We start from the raw sequence: 22,443 nt of genomic DNA on the forward strand, positions 1-22,443 counted from the left end.
TCAGTCACGGACGATCTGCATATGTATCAGGACAGGGGTTACTCCGTTGATATTGCTAGACCTGTCGGCAGCGTTCGATACTTTGTCACATAACATCTTGATAGGTCGGCTGGCAAACATCAGTCTTGAGGACAAGGCACTGGCCTGGCTAAGGAGCTTCTTATCCAACCGCACCTAATGTGTCACCATGGGTGCATATCGCTCGGTGGAGGTAGAGATTTCTAAGGGGGTGCCACAGGGCTCCTGTCTGAGCCTGACTCTTTTCAACATCTATGTGGCACCCCTGGCCAGAATTATGCGAGCTTTTGGTTTCATCCCAGTGTCTTATGCGGATGACACACAGCTCCTTTTTCCCTTCAAATCTCTCACCACCGAGGTTAAAACCTCCTTCTCCCAGGGCATGAAGGCTGTGGCTCAGTGGATGTCATCAAACTGCTTACAGTGTAATGTAGGGAAGACCGAACTCATGCTGTTTGGGGAGGCTAAAATCCTATGGACTCCGGACTGGTGGCCTCAAGATCTCGGACCAGTCCCTGACCCCAAACATGTGAAGAACTTAGGAGTTCAACTAGACCAGGAGCTCTTGTTGAAGCAGCATAGTAACTACATTGTGGGCTTATGTTTCCACATGATAGGCCTTCTACGCAAAGTGTTTCCCATACTCCCTGACGTCATCAGGAAAACATTGTTACAGGCTCTTGTCCTTAGCCGCATCAATTACTGTAATGGCCTGCTGTTATCTGCAAATGAGGAAGTATTAGCTAAACTCCAAGTTGTACAGAACACTGCGGCCCGGTTGGTCTTGAACGCCCCTCCTTGATCCGCGTCCAAACCTCTTTTGGACAAACTACACTGGCTGTCGGTCTGGCAAAGGATTAAGTTTAAGACATGCTGTCTAATTTACAAGAGCTTAAAGGGATTAGGTCCCGCATACTTAAAAAACAAATTTACACCTTACTCTCCTGCTCACTCCCTTAGGTCCAGCAACCAGCTTCTACTGTGTGTGCCTCATGCAAAGAAGGCCAGACATGGAGGCAAAGCTCTATCTGTGGTTGGGCCCTCATAATGGAACAAGCTCCCATGAGCTCTCAGACAATGTCCGGAACATCTGTTGTTTAGGAAGCGGCTTAAAACTTTTCTGTTTCAAAATTAATTCTTTTAAGTTCCCCTCTGACTGTGCTTGTGGTATTCTTAGGGCGCAGAGATACTCCTCCGGGAGTCGATTCAAGCGCAATATAAACCCGCAAATAAATAAATAAATAAATAAAGTGGTATGGCGCCACAGTCAGGCAGCTGCCCACCGCCGCACTTTTGTAAGCACTGCTGCCCCCCACCCTGGATGCAACTGCAGGGCATTTTGCCACAAGATTCTCCTCCGGATGGCATGGCTAGAGGAGCAGCTAGAGGAGCCGGTTAAGATCCTGGTGGCCAAGCACCTTAAAGCCCGCCGAATCTAGAACTATGGACCCTGTTGCATTGCCCCTTTTTTATTACTTTTTGGGTGGGTGGGAATTGGGTGTTGGGCTTTATGGACATTGTTTGGACTTTTTTCGTTTTGCACATTAGTTGGGGTTAGGGAGAGGGGTAGGTCAGGTGTGGGATAGTTTATTTTTGTTAGGGGAGTACATTATATTTATTTATACTTACACATACAATGTTAATGTTTTGTGGGGGGTTACTGTTTTACAAATTTATTTACGTCGCATGGTTTCCTTTCTGCTGCAGGACAGCGGCCAGGGTTGGATTTAAATAATCTGCCAATTTTGTAACACACCAACAGATAGATACGGTTCCCCTCACTGAGTTATTATTTGTCCTACTAGTACTGTCAGTCTCTCCTCCTAGTCCATTATACCTCCCACCAAACTTATCTTAACTTTTATTGATGATGATTAAGTTTGGCACAGTGATGGCTGCATGGTTTGGTTTCCCAAGAGAATGGAGAAGATGCCATGGTTGTGGTGGTAGTAGTAGACACAGCACTAGCATTTGCAAACCAAAAAAAAGAGACATCACTTGCCTGAGAGAGACTGTAGAAGGAGTAGTAGAAGGAAGTAAAGTACAGTACAGAAGAAGACTGCCAAACAAACAATATTGCAACTACTAAAGTAAAATAAAACATAATGGTGGGGGGGACAGCCTAGTACAAGAAGTTATAAACTGTAGTTGTGTCGAGTGAGTCACTTAACACAATCGTAATTCGTAAACTTTACCGCTATGTGGTAGGATGTTGATGATGAATCGAATCAATCCCAGCAATTGATTATGGTGTATTAGGTGGTTCCCTTGGGGAAAAAAATTGGCTTGTATATAAACTGAGCATGGGTGGGCAAGCAGAAGAAGTTCCTGGCCCTGCCTTGAAGTTGAATTAGTGTTGCTTTCACCACATCTGCCCCAGCAAGCGTGTGATCAATTGTTGGTGTACTTTTAATGTAGTCACAACATCACACCTCAATATAAATCACACAGCCCAGGGGAAGAGGGTTAGGGTTTGATGAATGGATGGGAACGGGGGTTTGGGGAAAGGTTTGACAAAGAAAAAAAGTATGCAGGAAACAACAAAGCAAAACACAATCTTGGAAGACAACCATGATCCATTACCCAATAAATCTATAAAGGGGCAAAAAGGAAATGCATGCATGATGATGAAGATAACTTGATGGTTAATGAGTAGTACTTACTAACTACTACTACACAATTAGACAGTACAGGGCAGCAGTATTATTATTATGGAATTTGCCTTGCCTGTATGCCCTCAGAGAGACTCAAATTAAATGCTGTACCGGGCTTAATTTTAAAGCTAGCAAAGAAAATTAAAAAATAGTTGTAGGGATCAATTAGCAAACAAACAACAACAAAACAACACACAGTCATAATTATTGAAGAGGAAAAAATTAATCAAATTAATTAAAAGACTAATGATGAATGATACTAAAGTTACTGTATTATCCAGGTCCAATTGTGGACTCGTCATTCATCTTGGTACTCCCTTCCATGGACACTCTGCATATCATTCTTGGGGGCCACTGCCTACCTGATGTGGATTGGTAAGGTAAGTATGAGTTGTTTCTCCCAGTATAATAGCACAGTGTGAAGGCCGGCCTGTAAGTGTGGATGGAAAAACAAAAGGGGTATTAAAAAATAAATGAATTAAAAAAACATCAATTACGGTGGAGTGCAAGAAGACAAGACTCTTGAGAGAACACTTTCAGACTGAGGCACCTTGGATACATCATGTCTACTCTATTTACAGCATTAAGCTACAACAACAGGAAAGGAGCCAGCACAGAACAGGCCCACGGCACAGGGCCGCAATCCAACCTCCATTTACCTTAAATTTTGACAGAGCAAGACAAAAGGCATATACAGCTACCTAGAATTTTCCAAATCAAGTGACTAAATCAATGCGCCACTGTCAGTCATACTACTTCACACGACTCCACCACTACATGGACATGTAGCCTAGTTCTGCTGTGGTTCTTGTTGAATTGTTGTGTTTACCTCTTATGCCAGTTCATGAAATGCAGTTATTCCATCAATCATCTCAGATCCAACTGACTGACTGCGTGCAAAGATAGTATGGTCATCATCATGGTGTGGTACGTGTACGTGTTGTCCAACACCAACTCAGTCGGTAGTGACTCCAATTACGTCCATATTCCATATTAAAAAATTGCAACTGATATTGGCCTGCACCTGCAGTAGTAGGAGTACAATGTGGTTATTGAACAACAAGGAAACATTGACTGTCACTTGAGTCACTTTTAATTTGTAGATTAACTATTATAGTTTGACTTCATGCGCATTCGCTCAGAGTCAGCAAGCATCCAATGCAATGCATGCCATCATTTATTAATCATTACCTGTCTTGCTCTTCTCTTTGGCTGTCAGATCAGATGCCTAGCCTTCTGACAGTGATGAGATTACTATTGGATGCCTGCTCAAGTTCTGATAGTGAAGAGTTGTGGATGCCTGCAGACAGAGGTGGTAGCCTTAGGACAGTGATAAGTTTTGGCTCGAAAACAAAACAGAGGATAGCTATAGTCACGTTTCACTTCTTATGGAGGGACTGTTAGAGGCAACATTTATTGTACTATTCTCCATCTCCATCCAATGTCTGGCTTGATGGAAATATATTTAGGGTGAGTCAGGAAGATGGAGCAGGGTTCTGAGGAGTTGAGTGGACAGTTAAATGCAAAGACGTGTAGCTCCAATAGGGAAAAAAAAATAGGAGATAGTGGTGATGGATTCGTTGTGATTTGATTTGAACCAGAAATACAGATACACACACAAATAAAGGAAGGAAGAAAGTAACAATTTGAAAGCCTAGTTGTCAGGGAAGAGGAGCTCGTCCTCAAACTCTGGTGGTTCGGACAGAAGTAGGTAATGTAACCAACTACTTATGTCATCGAAGTCGCTCTCCTCTTCCTGCTGTGATTCAAGTATTTTGTACTCCGGTGGTATGGAGTGCTGATTCATTTTGATCATGGTTAACCTCTCCACACTTTTGGGCGAGTGACTGGTCCTTTTCACAGTTACAATGGCACCAGCAGCACTGAAAACACGCTCAGAAGAGACACTTGTGACAGGGCAAGCAAAGTACTTTATCGCCAGCCTGCTGAGCACTGGCCATTGGCTTCTTTTCACATACCAATACACCAATGGGCTTTGCTTCATGAAGACCTCTATTGTGTCATCCAGATAGGCCTGGACCATCCACTCAATGTTTAGCGGTGCTCCGATTTGCTTGGCCTCTTTTGCCTTTGCATCAGCAATGGACTTACCAAACCCTTTCTGTAGAAACCAATCAGCTGCCTTTTTTTATGTGGCTGATGATCCTGTTGGGGCTGTTGTTGATATTATTGGTATTGTTGGTGACTGCTGGGAGGAAAATGCACTGCTCTCAGGCTCTGAAGTAGAACTGGACTCTGGATGCCCTGTAGTACTTGTTCTGTTCTGGGGTGGCTTTCTTTTTTTAAATCAGTGGCTTCCTCAGCCATCATAGTTTTTTACTTGGCAACATCCACTTCTGAAAATGGAATTACTGCATTACTGTTCAGAAATAATTTGTACTGTGGATCCAAAATTGTGACAGTAATGTAATGTCGATGTGACACAATGTTATTTTGAATCCTTGTATTTTCAGATAATCGAACTGCTAAGGTGTCTGCCAAATAATATGTGTCTACTTTGTCATCCACACCTACGTACGTTTCAGATACCTCCTTAATCTGTTGCTCTAGCATGCACAACAATGGGATAGCTTGGCCCATAGTACAGTCCTCCCTGCTGACTTCACGTGTGAAGACCTCAAAAGGAAGTAGCGTCTCTGTCAGGCATTTAACGAGGTCCCATTGGCCCATCTCAACGGTCATGCCTTTCACAGTAGGATCCCCTAATCTTTTCATGACATAAGCATTAAGGCCCACATGCATCAAGGGTTTTTGGAGTCGCAAACGGTGCGATTCCTTAAAATCGGCCGTTTGCGATTCCAAAATCCATTTTTGGAATGCATCATACATTTTCAGAAATCGCAACATTTTTGCGATTACTAAAAATGCGATTGCTTTCAAGAAATCGCAAATTTGCGATTTCTTAAAAGCAATGCATGATTAGTTTTAAAATTGCGAATTCGCAATTAGGGTGTCAAATTTACCGAGTGGTTGAACCACTCGGTAAATTTGCAAAAAGTGTTAAAAACGCAGCAAATGCATTTTTTAAACATTCATGTTACGGACACACATGTCCTTAGGACATGTGTTTGTGTGCAACATGATGCGAAAACAACATTTTATGGGTGCTGGGGGGGGTTCATTTGAACCCCCCTCACCACCCTCGAAATGCAATCAGGATTTGCGATTTTCAAAGTGCGAATTCGCAATTCCCATTGATCCCTATGGGCCTTTTGGCCCATTAGATCAATGTGAATTGCAAATTAGCACTTTGAAAATCGCATAATATTTGCGATTTGGTAGAAATTGCGATTTCTACCGAATCGCAAATAATTTGCGAAATTATTCATGCATCCCGTTTTGCGAATTCTAAAATGCGAATCGCTATTTTTCGCACTTTAGAACTTGCAAAATCCCAGGATGATGTATGTGGGCCTAAGTGGTATGTACTGCTCAAACAGACGATTAAGCATGTAATAAGTTGAGTTCCAACATGTTGGCACTTCCTGGATGAGTGCTTTGACTGGAATTTTATGCTCACATTGAATGAACCTCAGCTGCTTCTGGCATTTAAAAGAATGGTTGAAATGTGTGCCTATTATTCTGCAGGTGGTCAGTAAGTTGCTGACTTTGCTTTTACTTTTCAGAAAGTCTTGAATAGCAATGTTAATGCAGTGTGCCAAACACGGGACCCTGAAATAGCCACCATCTTTCATGGCCCTAACTACATTACTGCCATTGTCTGTGGCAACAAAACCAACATCAAGCCCACTTGGTCGCAAACACTCAAAGACCTTGCTGTTAAACTCATCCAAAATGTTTGCAGCAGTATGATATTTCTCCATAGCAAACATGGCTACAGTTGCATGTTTGCGAGTGTCATTAAAAATCTCAGCAGTGTCAACACCTGCATATATCTTTTCTCTAACACCCAAAAAAGAGATCAGTTGTGCATTGATGCACATGTAATCAGTGGCATGGCAACTGGTACACATGTCTGTTTTCAGGTGGATACTCTGAACAGCACTCTGTTTTAAGGCATTTCCAAGAAATTCCAGCACATTGTGATGTAGTGCTGGAACAGCAACTTTGGCAAAATAGTAGCGGCTGGGAACCTTCCATTTTGGGCAGATGGTTGTCACAAATTCTAGAAAGCCCACCCCTTCAACAAAATAAAAAGGGAGAAGGTCCAGTGCTAACATTTTAGCCAGCTTTGCATTGTACAAACATGCAATTGGGTGGTTGCGTTCGTACTGCCCCTACGGCCTAGTAAACATGCTAAGAATGGTAGGCTGCATGGTATTCCTTTCTGTTAGGCTCAACGCCACACTTTTTCATTGTAGTACTCCTTGGTGTCTCAGGCTGACTCTTACTCTTGTGCCACTGAGATGTTGCTGAGGATGTGGGCAGTACCACTGCAGTGCTTGGGACAGGGCTACTTTGTGTACCACTACCAGAGAGAATGTCTCCCTCTTCTTCTTCTTACTGTTCCACCGTGAGCGGACCTTCTACTCTTTATCCCCATGAACAGTAATGGTTCCAGTTTTTATGCGACGTAGGTGGTCCTCCCAGTTGATTGCATGGTGTTTTTTTCAGATGGGTCATTTGGCCTCCAGTGCCATAGTTTGTACCAAGCTTACCACAACTAACAGAGGTATGACAAATGGAGCATATACCAATGTTCTCCTCCTTTTTGCTAACCGTAAAGAAGTCCCACACTGGGGAGCCTAACTTTTCTCTCCTGCTGGAGGTGCCACTTCCAATGCCGGATGAACTGGAGGGTGTGCGTTGAATTTGACTCTGTGGCTGTTCAGTACCACTACCTACTTCTGCTGTGGTAGTGCGTGTCCTGGATGTAGGATGCTGCCAGCCCTTTGCTAATGTAAATATGGTAGCTGGAGGTCGTGTTGGTGTTACCTGTGATGGAGGTATATGTGCTAAATCTCTCGCAGCCATTCTGGGTAGGGTAATAATGTTGGTCTCCATCTTCTTGGGCCGGGAGTCATGTTTGTGATGACTGGCTCATCATCATTATCCTGCTGTTCTACATCGACCTCCATAAGTCTAAGGCTATCTGGAACCTTCTTTTTCCCTAGCCTGGTCTTGGGATGTGTCTCCCTCTCATGCTCAGGTTGTTATGGCTCCCAAGTGACATCTAGATCATCAGAAGGGATGCTTGGCGAAAAACTCGATGGACTAACCCTCCTTTTCCTTGCTGGGGATTTGGAAGACAATATATCTCCTGAATGAGTGGCTTCCTCTTCTTCATTCGCTGCAGGAGGCTCAATTTTCTGAACTGCCCCTACTTCAGGAGGAACAACAACTACTATTGCAGGCCTTGGTTGCGGCTGTTGTTGTTGACCACTTATCTGCCTTGTTTCCTTCTGCATTTATTGTGCACGACTTTGAGATAGAGATAAGTTTAGGTCAGGTTCAGCATCACTGCTTTCGACCATTAGGTTGGCTACCTCTTCCACACTCATCTGCTTGGCCAGGGTTGGTGGGTTGCGCCCACTGATGCGGAGGTGCTGCCCGCAGCTTGGCCCCCGGAGGGCAACGCTGCTGGAGGCCTCATTTTTGGTGTCCCAAAAAGGGTTTTGGGCGGCACACCAGACTTAAGTGACACTTCCTTCTTCTTCAGTTCCTTCTTCTCAATAGCAACTTTCTTGGTACTGGAGGACCTGGTACCTGCTTTCTTTGTGGCCATCTTCTTCAGATTTCATCAGCACTCAGTTGCACAAGTTGCAGGGATGTCTGGTCAGTTCACTCACACGTCACGTCGTGTACAGCAGCAGGACGTTTGTCTGGCACCACAACGGGCGATGATGACAAACCTCCTCAGTCTTTTGTGCACTTAAAAGCAAAAAAGCCAGAAGAATATCAGTCAAACGATAGTACAATCAAACTAATATAATATATAACTTCTTAGTGAGTGGTGGTCACTATTATTATATTTTAGTAACTCAGTGAACAACAGCAGTGTAGCCATTTATGAGGCTTTGACAACAAGGCCAGGGCCAGGGCTTTCCTGGTGTACTGTACTGTACTGTGTACACTCAGGAAGAATAAGAATAGCAAAGCTCAAAAAACTTAAATGTAGTGGAGCCTGTTCGCCCTACATTTGTGCCTCACATGGGATGGATGCAGCATCAGGGAGCAACAACAACCCATACACGTGCAAAAAAGGCATTTATTTAACACACCTAAAAAGTGAAATATACCCCAGAAAAAAAACACATTTTTCAATTCAATCCAATGCCATCCATGCCATACATATTGTTAAAATTCAACAGAGAACACAAAAACAGTTGTTTAACTTTCATGCACCCATGATGATTGATGAGTACCTCTGGGCCTACTGGCAGACTAGGCCACAAGCTTGGAGGCCACCACATGGCCAGGCCACTCACCAAAAAAAGAAAAGGAATACAAGACAGACAATGCAGGCCTATGGCAAAAGCACAATGCCTGGCTTCACAAAATGGCTGCCACCCACATGGTCAGGCCACAACAATAACAAGAAAGTACATACAAAGGACAGAAACAGGAAGTTGGAGTCTCTGGGGAACTTCATTCCTATTTTAAAGAATAAAAAAAAATGACTCCATGCTCCAAAAACTAGAGCCAAATGACAACCTGAGGAGATTTTTTAGCAAAATTAACAAAATCGTCATTTTCGCGAAGGGTTTATGTTGCTCGCAAGATATTGTTCGCCAGATTGCAAATTCTGTGTGTTCGGCATCGCGAACTGTTCAAAAAGTAGTTATCACAAGCGTGAATACGCATATTGAGCACGCTAAGAAGACAAAAACTGTAAGACCGCGTTGTCGCGCAGTGCAGAGTTGCCAAAACTACGCGAACTAAACTCCTAGTGTTACCTAGTGGCTGAAAAGCCCTATTTAATTACCACACATCCAAAAACAGAAATTACACTACAAAAACCACATTTTGCAATTCAATCCAATGCCATCCATGTTGTTAAAATTCAACAGACAACACCTAAACAGTTTTTATGCACCCATGATTTGATGATGACTACCTCTGGGCCTACTGGCAGACTAGGCCACAAACTTGGAACTGACGCCTATGGCAAAAGCAAGGACACTGCCTGGATGGCTCCACAAAATGGCTGCTAGCCACCCACAACAAAAAGAAATGGAAGACAGACAGTGCAAGCCTATGCCAAAAGCACACTGCCTGTCTTCACAAAATGGCCGCCACCCACATGGCCAGGCCACAACAACAACAAGCATAAGCTAATGGGAACAAAGAAAAGACATGCAGGCCTATATGGAAAAGGAACCACACTACTAAACTACCACCACAAACTGACCCCAAGCCACATGGTCACTCACAGTCAAAACAGGCCATGGAAAACAATGATCTGAAGCAGGCCAATATATGACCATACAAAGGAGGTCTGCTAAGCAACACAGCTTTAATACAAAAATCGAAAAAAACGAAAGTCAAGGGCTACGAAAGGATAGGAAAGTTACACATCAAACTGTAGGTTAAAAAAAGCCCCAATCAAACAAACAAGTACACCCATTCTCCAACTTGCTTGTAAAATGAAATCTCAAATCCAAAAGTCCTCAAATAAATCCAATATAATGATATGATGCAGCAGACAGACACAAAAAGTGATCCTTCCAGCTCCAAATCCAAATGAAAGTTAACAGCACATGGACAAAGCACTGGGAGAAGCCTGCTGGACAGGAACAGGTTGGAGACTCGAGGGCACTTCCTTAATCTTCAAAAAAGAGTACAGGAAGAAACACAACTACGCTACGCTGTAGATTGTGTCGTATTCGCCAACTTCACGCTCTAAGCGAACCCCGAAGTTACCGAAACTTCGCAAACTCCGCTAGCAGAGCGTAGTTCACCTCTCAGGGTTAGAAACGACAAGGAAAGGAATAAAGGGCCAGGACAGAGAAATGATAGAAGGAAGAGGAAATAATACAAATTCTTTGAAATGAAGAAAAGACATAGAGGAAATCAAATCCTGTAAACTTGTATCCGATTAGCTACTAATTTAGCACAATAAATCAGTTTCGGAGAGGACAAACTAGCATATTTGTGAAAAAAAAACATTTTTTTAAAACCATGTTTTTCAAAAACATTTTGGAGGATTAAGTAGGCTTATCAACATGATTGTAATGACAATAGAAGTTATGTGAGTGACAAGATGGTGGCGGTATGCTAGACCGCTGTTAGCTGCTACCTGACCAGTGCCGGTGGTAATGAAGACCGCGGGATGGGAGGAATGCAAAAAAACTTGTGGCTATTCCTTCATTAATCAACCTCAGCACAGCCTATGACAGTGGTCTTTGGTTTAAAAAAAAATGACAATTAAGTTTCCTAGCCGAGGATGAAGTCGGGATTGTTACCACCCTTTGTGGTCACGGAGACGGCAAACAACGAGAGTAGGGCAGTGCAAAAACAACCAGCTCTCCCTTTTTACTTCCTTGATCGGTATCACAGTCCTGCGGTTACTTGGGGGCTCACGGACAATAGGGGCGTCCCAAGACCGACGCATACCTGGCTCCCGAGGGTGAAGGTGCAGCTATGGCTCCAAAAAACGCGGCAGTACTGGCGGCCGCAGCCGCGAAGACCAGAACGGCAAAACAAGCATTACGCGACCGAGAGCTTATGCAGAAGCGGGGAGGCGCTGATGGAGTCGTGAACGAAGCAGGAGAGCTTGCTATAGAAAGAATGGCCACACCGAAATCTAGACAGCCGGTAGTTGTGCCGGGCCCTTCAGTGGTGGATATGCTCCGTAGAGCCTCGGTGACATCGTCTGCAAATCCGAAAACACCCCGGAAACTACCTGTGACCGGCAGCAAAATTGTCCATCTGGCAGCGCTGACTCCGCGGAGCTCACTGGTAGAAACGGAAACCAAGGGGCGGATTACCAATAATGGAGCAGTCTGGAGGAGCTGTCGGCGATACTACCCCGTCAGAAACTTTTGCAATTCACACAACAGTAAATAGTACAGACGGGTTGGAGACTCTCGAGCCACTTGAGGATGAGGAGGAAACGCCACAGCTTGAAGGTATGACCCCCCAAATAACAACTATAAGTTTCCCTAAGACTGTTATAATGGAATCTGAAGAGTTGTCCTCTGAAAATAATGAATTGACAGTTTTGCCAGTTACCCCTGGTCCCCCAGTAATACCAATTCTACAATGTGACGCTGGGGCGGTCAGCTCGGTCAGTCATGAAAAAGATGACAATACGGAGAACTTGGAAGTAACTGAATCCGGCGTAATTAATGCCGCTGAGGCAGTAGCCGAGACAACAGAGACCGACAGGGATCCTACAGATTTCTTTTCATTCTCAGAAGATGCCGGTGGGTCGGGCCATACTGAGGAGGATCTTGAGGAAGATGCAGAGACTAATTTCACCACAGAAAGCGACCAAAACATAAAACATAATGATCCCAGGGCTGGCCGGAAAACAGTTTTATAAAAGAAAAAGAGTCACCATGGTGCAATAGACTTGGCCTGGGATTATTCTCCATCATTACAGGCTATAAATCAAATCTACCCCCCTCACTCCTCCTGCTCAGCATCAAACGATCACCCAGATCAATCAGGGGCAACACTGACCTCAGTCATGGATACTGTCCTTCAGGCTATTGCTTCACATCGGGAGGAGACTTCTAAAGATGGGCGCAAAGCTCAGGCAGCCCTTCATAAAGTTCAAGGGGTTGTACGCAAATTAACAAAAACTGTGGGCCCCTTTAACGAGCGAATGACTGAGATGGAAGCTCGCATAGTGTCTAATGAAACTGAGGCTGCCGCAACTCAGGAACGAGTTGACTCCCATGGGGCAGAACTAGAGGATGTAAGATGGAAGCTTGAAGACTGTGAAAACTGCTTACGCCGTAATAACCTACGCGTCCTTGGCATTCCAGAAAAAATTGAGGGGGGTGATGCCCGTGCATACATTATACAGCTTTTTTGAGATACCCTCCCTGAACTTTCTAGTTGCGACTGGAACTTGGAAGTGCAACGTGCCCATAGAGTCCCGCTGACATTGAAAACCATAATGAAACCAGGGGGTTACCCCCGCGCAATTCTAGTATATTTTGAAAACTTTCTTTTAAGGCAAGCCATCTCTGATAAGGCTAGGCCTGAGGCACAATGCAGCAGAGACTCTATCTCATACTTTGTCCGGCCGGATTTCTGCCACGTAACTGTGGAAAGGAGATGGCGCCTTCGACAACTGATTAAGCCTTTCTTAGAGAAAAATGTGCAGGCTTATCTCAATAATCCGGCCAGATTGAAAATAATTTTTCGGGGTCAAACAAAATTTTTTACATCTGAGATTAAGGCGAAAGAATATTTAGATAGCCTTAACTAACTATGGAACCTACTATAGAAACTAGGAGTGCAGTGGGGGAAAGAGGTTGAAAGTATTGATATCTCCATCATGGGCATATATAGAATTCCTCATTTATGCTCGACAGTGGTTCTGTGCATGTGGCTTCTTCTTTCCTTCTTCTTTCCTTTAAGGCCTAATGAGAATAAGATCATATAGGTTGCTATTTAAGAACTGGAACATTTGCCTGCTAGAATAAATTAGTAGATATTCAGTACGCAATCTTGTATGACATGGTTCGCTAAAATAACGAAGAGGGTTCTGTTCTCCCTATGTATACCTTATCTTTCGCTCACCTCTCCCTCTTTTAGTCCCTTCTGTTTCCGCGTTGTAAAATTCTTTTTTTTTTTTTTTTTAATACCATTGAGCACTGGTTAGGTAGCACTACTCCATCACCACAGACTCTTACAGTCGGGGTGGATGGAATTCTAGATCGTATGGAGAGCGACCACAACCTCTAACGGTAACATTGCATTTGCAAACGCCGGTTGCCGCAGAAACATCCGAAGTGGGGCAATCATCGCGGGCCGAACTCCACACCTTGGCTAGAAGAATTAAATGGGATTCACTAGGCTCTGTCAAGGTGGGAATTTGGCTAAAGGCCGAAATATCTAGCTTCGGACTAGAGGCCCCCACAGAATTACATCACCAGTGGGATAATGCCATCATTAAATTACAGGATCTATTGGTAGGCCGCGTGGTTCAGCCTAGATCATCTACGCCACGTCCGAAGCAAATTCATTATCCAGCACTAGCCTCCCAAAGAAAGACCCTCAGGAGGGCTGTGAGCAGGCACAAACTGATCGGAACTGTACATACTGCCAATAATGTGGCTTTGCTGCGAAAGACCTTCAAGAAATCCTTATGGGAAACCAAGAGACTAAAAGAACACTCTGAGTGTTTAAAAATATTCAACCTGCTTAAGGGTAATAGTCAGTCCAAGTTTTGGACCTACATGAACAAACTCCGTTCCACGAACAAGATGAGAGGAAACGCGGTTTGCGAAGAAGACTGGGCCCTGCACGTGTCCCAACTATATCGCAGTGATACCTCTGACCCAATGGTGATCAGACTAGGAGATCGTGTTGAATCCACTCAAACAGAAACTCATGAGTTGACCACTGCAGCCGAGGTCTCCAAGCATCTGCGAAATATGAAAAACGACGGTGCTCCAGGGCCCAACGGTCTTCCGGCTGGGGTATTTAAATGTGCCCTGGAAGAGTGGGCGGCCCTCTTGACTCCTCTATAGAACAACGTGTTCAGGACTTGCCAGCTACCAGACTCATGGTTAGGCTCGATTCTATGCCCCATATTCAAGAAAGGAGATCCCATGCTCCCGGCTAATTACCGACTCATCGCCCTGTTAGATCTGGAGGAAAAGGCATACGTACGATGTCTTCTTAGGGTGCTTGAAAAATGGGTTGCTGACAATAACATAGTACCATACTACCAAACGGGGTTTAGGGCATCGGCCTCCACAATAGACAATATCACCACTCTAGCCATCCTGAGTCAACAAGCAGCCCAAAAAAAACATCTTCCACTTTACTGCTGCTTTGTTGACTACAGCGCGGCTTTTGACAAAGTGTCTCAGAACACCTTGTGGAGGAAATTGAATAAGTGGGGGATCCCGCAGAGGCTCCTTAGAACACTCATCTCACTGCACAAGAACACATGGGTGCAAATCAAAACCGGCCCAAAGACAGTCTCTTCAAGAATTAGTGTCGCTGACGGGCTAAAGCATTGCTGCGTTCTCGCCCCTCTCTTATTCAATCTTTATACAGCCGATCTTGGAACATTTTTAGAGAACAGCAATCTCCTTCCGCCAAAACTCAGTCCTGGTAAAAAGTCCCTGCATATATTACAATATGCGGATGACATTGTAATAATGGACCAAGCCAAATCGGGTCTCCAACAAGCGTTAAGTATGCTCCATATATACAATATCGCTAATGCCTTGAAAATCAATCAGGCAAAAACCAAGGTACTGATATTTGGCAGATGTAAGAACAAGAAATGCTTAAGGTGGAACATCGGGCCTGCCAGGATCCACACAACCGTAAAATATAATTATTTGGGAGTCTGGTTCAACGAGACGTCTAGACCTGCAGTTCATCTAGCTGCCTTGCAAAAGAGAGCAGGAGCAATCACATACTCCCTGACTCGGCTGAACCTGTCCCTGTGCAGTCCCTCTGCAGAAGCCATTTTGAAGGTGATCAAAGCTACTCTACTTCCTGCCTTAACCTATGGGCATCAGGCCTTTCCCGGGGCATGCTCTGCTAGTCTTGATATCGCCCAAATCTCCACCTATAAAAGATTTTTCCACCTCCCAAGTTTCATTCAGCGAGCAAGACTACATTTGGAGCGGGGCCTACAAAGACAATCAATTTACTGTGAGGCCGATACCCTGAAATATTTTATACGGTTATTAAAAGCCGGTGACAACACTTTAAAATCCCACCTAAAAGAAACCTTTTCCAGTCCTGGTAACCCTTGGAACACTCAGATTGCAAATGCCATAAGAGTGCTAGAGATGGACAACTCATCCCTCTTTTTAGATTCCATTCCATACTCAGCCTGGAAAAATACCATCAATAGACAGGTCAAATTAATTTCCTATTGCATGGATTTGCACTCCGTAAAAAAATCTTCCATTTTGCTCCCACTGAACTCTTCGTATCTTCCCGGGAAACCGCAAGCCTATTTCCAGGAAAAATTAAATGCAGTGGCACGGAAGAACATTATGTTCATGGGACTTCTTGGCTTGCGTTCAACGGCTTTCAACAGATGGGCTCCAACAAGGGAGGGGGGATTTGCAGACTGTGCAATTACCACTCTGAGTCATGACTGCATCTCCTGTGTTGTTGCCCGGCCCTAGCTGCCCCAAGAAAGTCTCTTTTAAAACCCTTGTATTTAAGATGGGGCATTAGGACATGCTGGGAGGCTTCGGCTCTTTGTTTCGCATCCACTGACATCCAAGTGCTTGCAAGGTCGGGAATATTTGTGAGACTCTTGGACAATCTTCTATCACCTTCTTCGGCCCCCGCTCTCCCTCGTCCTCCCCCTCAAAAACTCATCACAGACTTTTTTTCCCCCGTGGTATAGCACTTTTCGTTTTTATTATGTTTAATTTTGGTTTTGCGTAGCAAAATGTTTATATTGGCAACCACAAGACTGTTTTTCTTAGAAGCACAACGGCCACTAAGCTCAGTGAGCAGTTTCTCCGCTTTGTGTTTCTGTTTTCTTCCTTTTATCCTAAACATGACAAATGTGTTATTGCTGATTTTTTATATATCTGCTAATGCTGTTTTTATAGCAATGGTTTCAAGTAACTGTGCTAAACTAATAAAAAACTTCAAACTTGGGTTCGAGGGTGGGGGGGCATGGGGTAGGGTGGGTTTTGAAGGGGAGGGGGAAAGGGGGAAAGGGGGGGTGCAAAAAAAAGCACAATAAAAAGAGCAAGCTCAAATGTACAAAGATTACATTAAAACCTGTAACAATTGACCTTCAATTAACCTTAGGGAAATTTGTGAAGGTTAAACTATGGTTGTCTCTATTTTGGAGAATTATGATGTACAGTACTATTGATGGTCGGATTGTTGAATATGTACAATGGGGAAGTTAAAGCTTTACTGTTGGAATGTCGCTGGCCTCAATGATAGGGGTAAAAGGGCACAATTATATCAGATAATTCGGCAAGGTTCATATGATGTGCTCTGCTTACAGGAGATTCTGATCATGGAAGGGAAGAGGAATTTGCGTCCATTCAGTTCCCCTGAATAGGTACCTCAATAATCACAGATGGGAATGGACACTTGTATCTACAATAACCATTGGTTATATGTTGACAACCCTCATAGACGCTGAGATGTTAAACGTGCGGTTTATCTTTTATCCGCCCCTTCTCTGGCGTCATGGCATATTCATCGGGTTGACAAACGACGTGCTATATGCCAGCCTCACCCGAGGCAACCTCTGGAAAGAGTAGACGTGTCCAGAGATAATGAGAGTTGGAGTGCAGTGCCACCAAACAGAAAAATTTAGCAAAAATTTTTTAAAAAACAGTGTTGCACCAAAACCAAAACCATATTTATTATAAAGAAGATGCACACTGCACATTAAAAGGGGAAATAGTGATATATTGGGTAATCGAGTTACAGGATTACCATACAACTCTATCAATAGGTCTAACACTGTTTATGAAAAAAATTTTGCTAAATGTTTCTGCTTGGTGGCACTGCACTCCAACTCTCATTATCTCTGGACACTTCTACTCTTTCCAGAGGTTGCCTCGGGTGAGGCTGGCATATAGCACGTCGTTTGTCAACCCGATGAATATGCCATGACGCCAGAGAAGGGGCGGATAAAAGATAAACCGCACGTTTAACATCTCAGCGTCTATGAGGGTTGTCAACATATAACCAATGGTTATTGTAGATACAAGTGTCCATTCCCATCTGTGATTATTGAGCTGCTTACAGGAGACTCATATTTCTATAGGGGACAAGGAGTTATTAAAAATACCTGGTTATAATCTTCTTGATCTGACAACACAAACATCTAAAACACGAGGGGTTGCCATTCTAGCAAAAACTTTCTTGGGCCAACCCAGACGTAGTTTAGTTGATCCCCATGGTAGGTGGGTGATAGTGCAATTAGACCTAGGCATTACTATCTCCTCACTCTATGGATCAATCCAAGACGATCCTCAGATATTTCAAGATCTTGAGCTCGAATTGGGATCTTGGTCAGGTTCATTAGTGGTCTGTGGAGACTTTAATATAGCCCCGGGGTTCACACAGAATAGCCAATTACAACAGATTTACTATGGACGTAAGCCTAAAGTCTATAGGGCTGTAAAGCCATTTATGAATAGCCATAACTTAATTGACGTCTGGAACCTGAAAAATATAAATGATCTTGGATATAGATATTTCTCTTTTCCCCCACAATAAATATGTCAGGATCAACTATGTAATGACATCAATGGAAAATGCTGTAACCGCGGTGATAGCTAAATCCCCCAAGACACTGTCAGACCACAATGCCCTTATTTTCATCTTCGATATCACCAGCTACAAGAGGCCTTACTCTCAGTGGTCATTTCATTGAAAGCTTTTGGTAAATCAGGAGTATATAGCATATATAACGCTTTGGGCACAGGAATTAAATTCAGTATAGCGCTCCCAGACTAGTCGTCTGGGATTGCTTTAAAGCAGCCCTAAGGGGGGAGACCATAGCTTTTGTAGCAAAACGCAAGAAGGAGCGGGATAGGTTAAATGAACAACTTAGCTCCAAATTAGCAAACCTAGAAGAACAACATGCCACCCAGATTCATCAAGCGGAGGAAAGTGAGAGTACACTGCGGAAAATACTAGTCCTTAAAACAGAGATCAACAGTGGCCTGACTCAAAAGGCAGCAGAAACCTTTCATGGGAATCCATACAATATTTATGAAAACGGGGAAAAGGTAGGGAAACAACTTGCCCTCCGGACACGCCAGAAACAAACTTATAATGCTATTCAATCAATTGAGTTTGAGGGGAAGAAACATACGTCTGCTGTAGGCATAGCAGGTGCTTTCCAAAGCTACCATCAAAAGTGCTACCAAAATGAGGACCAACCTATGGTTATCACCACAAAAGACTTTTAAATGATTGGCTACATGATTCTAATCTACTTAAAACAATTAATGAATTAACAAGGGAAGATCTGGAAAAAGAAATTTCAATTACCGAGCTTGAATTAGCACTCTCAGAGCTTGCTAATGGAAAAGCAGCAGGACCAGATAAAATTCCTCTTGATTTATACAAAGTGCTTGGGAAGCAAATTATGCCTTACTTATTAGATCTGTTCCTAGGCGTGCAACGGCACGGCAGTCCACCAGATTCGTGGAAATTTACAAACATAGCCATTTTTCCAAAAAAAGGAAAATCCCCCGAATTACCATCTTCATATCGCCCCATCTCGCTCATAACTCTGATTCAAAGCTCTATGCCAAGATTCTCGCTAACCGGCTCAGCAGGATTGTCGAACATCTTGTCTCCCCGTGGCAACATGGCTTTATTCCCGGAAAAGGCACTACAGACCACACTCGTAGAGTCATTTCCCTCTTTGACATCATGGGAGGGACGGGCGGGGGGCAGGATGTTGATGATCCTGCTCGATGCCGAGAAAGCTTTCGACCGAGTCTCTTGGCAATTTCAATGGGGAGTTTTGGAATTAAACGACTTTGGACCAGGCCTTGCTAAATCCATCAAAGCACTTTATGTCGATCGAAAGGCGAAGCTTACCATAAGGGGCACTGAATCGGAAGTTATTAATATTCAAAGGGGGACGAGACTGGGGTGTCCTTGCTCCCCAATTTTATTTGCCCTTTACATTAATCCGTTAATTTCAAAACTGCTTATATCCAATTTTTTAGAACCTGTGACAGTTGGTATTTTCCATACCAAAATTCTAGCTTACGCCGATGATGTGGCAGTATTTAAACCTAAACCTACTGAGGCAATCCAAGAGATTGAGCGAATTACTCAGACCTTTGGCTCTTCCTCAGGATATTCCCTGAATAGGGATAAGACAATGGTTCTATGTACAGAAAATATTTCATTCGAAAGCCCGTATAGAGTCAACCAAGCTATATATCTTGGAGTTTATATATCTCCTAAGGTGAAAGAAATCAATCAACTTAACTATGACCCATTGATTAAAAAAATTAAAAATGATCTCATAAGAGTTAATCATCTCCATTTATCAATTTTAGGTAGGGGGAACTACATTAAAATTAATATTTTTCCAAAAATATTATATTTTTTTCGAGCAATTCCATTGATGGTCGAGGATAATATCATTAAAGTTATGGACTCTTGTTTGTCTAAATTCGTATGGAATTACGGGAAAAATAGGAGGGCAATGCCATATCTGACACTACCACAGCATAGCCATTCCAAATCTAACTCTATATTTATGGGCAACTCTCCTACAACAAATGGCCCCTCTGTTTAACATCAAGCCAATAACAGATGCTCCACCAGACCATAATATACCCTCGATATATGAATTACTACTAGGGGATAAAGCCAGAGGGCTAATATTAAGACAAGTAGAACCCTCATACTTTAAAAAAATTAAATTTAAGGTTATTATCGACGCATGGAAGATCTGGAAACGCACATCAAAACATCTAGCAATCCCCAGATACACCAAGTACACCCCTCTTTGGCATAGCTCCATCTTACCATCTCGGCTTAATGACGCTATCTCTAAAAAATGGGAGAATTTAGGGATTGTTATTGTAAGTGACCTTTTTGACCGAGGCCCAATAACGTCATTTGGGGAGTTACAGCAAAAATTTTCGATCCCTTCTTCTGACTATTTAAAATACATACAAGTCTATACTACCATTCGGTAGCTCTCACCAAAAATCCAGTTAGACTCTATCCCCTTCTTTGAAATTATAGCTAGACGAACCACCAGGATAGGGGCTATATATGAATTATTGACAAAGAGTCATTGTGATGACATGGAGCGTGTCGAGATAGGATGGACAACAAAATTAGATAATCCTAATGTAGATGTTGATATGTCATTGTTGTTATCTTCCAAATTGTTCCTAGCTTCCAACTTAAAAGCCCAACATTATAAAACAATATATGACCTTTACTACACACCTGCAAAATTATTTACCTGGGGCCAAAGGCCTAATGATCAATGTCCAAGGTGCGGTTTGGCCCCAGCGAACCTTATACACATGTTTGCTGATTGCCCTAAATTAGATTTAATTTAAAGAATGATCTCCGACTACTGGACAGTAATCTTTGGGCACAAGTTAAAAACATCATCGACACTGTATGTATTTGGCCATGACGATTCTTTAGGGTATAGTAAAGAGGAAGTAATGTCTGTATTCCAAGGCATGGCTGTGTTTCGAATTACACTTTCTGCCCTCTGGAAAGACCTAGAGGCACCCACCTTCCAAATGTGGCTAAGCCGGTTTTTGGGGATTTATAAACAAGAGACAGCTATATATAAAACAAGAGGGAAAAAATCTAGAATGCTTGGGGCACAGATTTGGGCTCCTATTACCGTCTGGTATGAGAATAAAAGGGGTTCTTGAAATTCTTGGATGATAGAATCATGAACTTTATACCCTAAGGATGATTGTATATTGGATTATCTTCTCTCTATATAATTGGAGACCACGACCTGAACCTTGTGATGTATCATTATGCTGTTAATCGTCTATGTTATCTTTCACATATGAGTTTATTTTCTCCTTACTGTTGTACAATTTGAACCTGCTCAAATAAAAATATAATAAAAAAAAAAGAAGTTATGTGAGTTTATAAACAGAGTCATATTGGTAATGGAGGAAGGAATTCTTATTCAGTGTGAAACAAAGTGGCATGGTAGTAACATAATGCAAAGATGGTCAGTGAATAGACAAGGGAGAGAGAATAGTCATGTTGAAGAAACCATGATAAGAAGTTACACGAAAGTATGGCTCCATATCATAGTTTGGAGCGATTTATTGTTGAAAACACTGGTGGCACAGGTAAGGTAAGAAAGTACAGATAGAATCGGAATATTAGTATAGAACGTATATGTAGGAGGTAGTCATAACTGAGAGAAGACAGGTAATTTATATGGGTACAGTCTAAAATCAAAATAGTGAGAGACAGGGGAATGGTGCCAGAGAAGTATATAAGTTGAAAGGTCATGTGAATGCAGAGCAAACAAGAGGATATTCAATGGTATCAAAAGTGAAAGCAAACAGATTTAAAAGGGGTGTAAAGAATGATTAAATGGTGATTGTATTATTCCATTCATCCAAGGTATTAAGACTATGGTTCACTTAGCCCCAACGGGTGTTCCATCTACACTAACATTTATTAAGAAGTTGTTGTGGATTACCACCTCTTGGGGTGAGTAAAGGCTGATCAAAGACTTGCCTTGTCAAATCCGTCTCAGAGTGGTCCTTTTTACAGATTGTGCGTGACCAAAGGAGCGTTCTCGTCCTTGCAGTGAATGTGGCTCTTTTGCAGGGTAATTCGATTCTTAACCATTTCGGTAGTTTGACCTATGTGTACAAGATTACACAGACATTGTATAGCATAGATAACATTGGTGGACCGGCAGTTGGTAAAGGTCTTCAGTTTGTAAGAAGAGTCATTTATTTTGAATCCCTTAGTATTAATGGTTAGAGGACATACAACGCAATTGTGACATTTGTGGTGGCCCACTATGGGCTGAAGTCCCCATGTAGCTGTGATAGAATTAGCATTTTCAGATTTGATAGGTCATGTAATTGCATGTACAAGTTGGTCTGCCAAATGTTGACTCCTTGTATGTGAATGATTGTGGTTGTTTAACGGCCTCAAGAGTGGC

Source organism: Lissotriton vulgaris, chromosome 1_2, assembly GCF_964263255.1.
Source record: "Lissotriton vulgaris chromosome 1_2, aLisVul1.2, whole genome shotgun sequence".
Lineage (NCBI taxonomy): Eukaryota > Metazoa > Chordata > Amphibia > Caudata > Salamandridae > Lissotriton > Lissotriton vulgaris.